Genomic DNA, 1,944 nt, shown 5'->3' on the forward strand with positions numbered 1-1,944 from the left:
GCATAATGCATTATTTCTAAATAAATTAATATTATTATACTTGATATAAAAATCCTTTTTTCTCTTTCAAGTTTTCATTCGCGTTTGTTATTTTCCTTTACAAAAATTTTCCTATTTTTCTAAAAGAAAATCCCAAAACTTTTGTGCATAATTTTTTTTACACCATACATACTTTTTTGAAATCGTTTAATTCTTTTCTCGATATTTATTTGGCTAAATTAAGATATTTACAATTACAAGAATAAAACGAAAAATATATACAGGGTGTTTCAGAAAGACCTCCCGTAAATAAACCGGGTGATAGTACGACAAAAAATGAGAATTTTTTGTCTTATGAACTATTTGTCTATCTCCTCTTATTTTCGAGATACAGAGAAACAAAATAAAATTTTTTAAATAGAATTTTTACGAAAATTTCCAAACGTTGCGATTTTTATGAAATTTGGTAGTCCGAGGTTTTTAAGGGTGCTAAATACGTTAGTCTAATTATTTTTTGTATATTTTATAGAGGGCGCTAGTTATGCTACATTCTTATTACATTTTAAGTTCTATTTTTTTTAAGGTTAGGTTTTTTACAATTCGGGCTCCAATTTCTATTGTACAATTTAATTTTCTAAAAATAATGTACTCTTGTTAGAACTTCCTAATGTGGACGATTTTCGAGAAAAAACGCATTTAATTAAACTCTTACAATATTACACTATAAAATAAGTGACTTTTCTCAAAGTAAGCTTGAGCTTTGAGAAAAGTCACTTATTTTATACACCATCTTTCTTTCTGAAACACCCTGCATTGTATATTTATATGGAATTTTGCTTAATACATGAAAATACCTTATTAGAAATTATTAATACATGTGCACATTTTTTACGAAATTTTTTTGTCGGACTGACAATTTGCGGATATATTTTTGTCGGACATTACAATTTTTGCTTATAAAAAACACTTTTCTATCATGTGTCATTTTTGTTCGACATGTGGTAATCGATTTATCATACCCCGTGAAAATTTCGATTTCCAACTGTTGCGTCGGACTGAAAAAACGCGGCTTGAAATTTGTCGGACAACAATACTTTTTGACTGAATTAATTATTTACATTAATTTTACTAAAAATTACCTATGTGGTAATTGATTTTCAATACCCTGTTATTTTGGCATGTTTCGGCCGGTAGACACGTCAATGTCGGAAGAATTTCTGTCGGACAAATTTAAATCGGCATTTGCAACAAATTTTCCAATAACTGAAGCTAAAAATAAAAGATGTGGTCTTGACTTTTCAAGGCCTCGGGAAATTGCCATGTTTTTGGACTTTTCCGAGTGGAAAAGCGGAGGAATCGAGAAAAGTCGGAGAGGAAAAGTTTGGTAGACTCGTCAAAAGGATGACCTCAGGAGTTATAAAGTATGTGGTAATCAACTTTCTACTGTGGACTATTTATCTATAATGTCACAGCTAGATTATTTTATTTATTTTTTCAATAATTGCCTCTTTCATGTAGAAAATTATTAAATTATACAATTACATCCCTAACAACTTGAGGGCACCTACAAACACCTTACCGTTACAACTTTCGCTATCTGATCACTGGAGAGACATAAATTCGAAGAGCTCCCACCTATCTACATTCGATTATCTCCACATCCGTGCAACCATTAGCATACATTCATGCAATTCGATATTCACCAAACGCCAGAACTAATTTGGCTAATACTACCCTCGCCAAAGTTCTAATTAATCCAGAAACTAACGAAGGACTCTCCTCGAAATCTTGCCAAGATGGCTCGACGAACCACTAGAAGACAATCTGGACTAACTTGGAGTCAGTGCTCTTGAAATGGGGTCAGAGGCAATGGCGGTGAGTTGTGGGTTATTTTCATGGTTTTGAGTATTGATTGGGTGGATGTGAAGAGTTGTCGTGTAGGAGGAAGGGTGGGACGAAGATTAT

The sequence above is a fragment of the Anoplophora glabripennis genome, unplaced genomic scaffold (genome assembly GCF_000390285.2).
Source record: "Anoplophora glabripennis isolate ALB-LARVAE unplaced genomic scaffold, Agla_2.0 scaffold15, whole genome shotgun sequence".
In the NCBI taxonomy this organism is placed as follows: Eukaryota; Metazoa; Arthropoda; class Insecta; order Coleoptera; family Cerambycidae; genus Anoplophora; species Anoplophora glabripennis.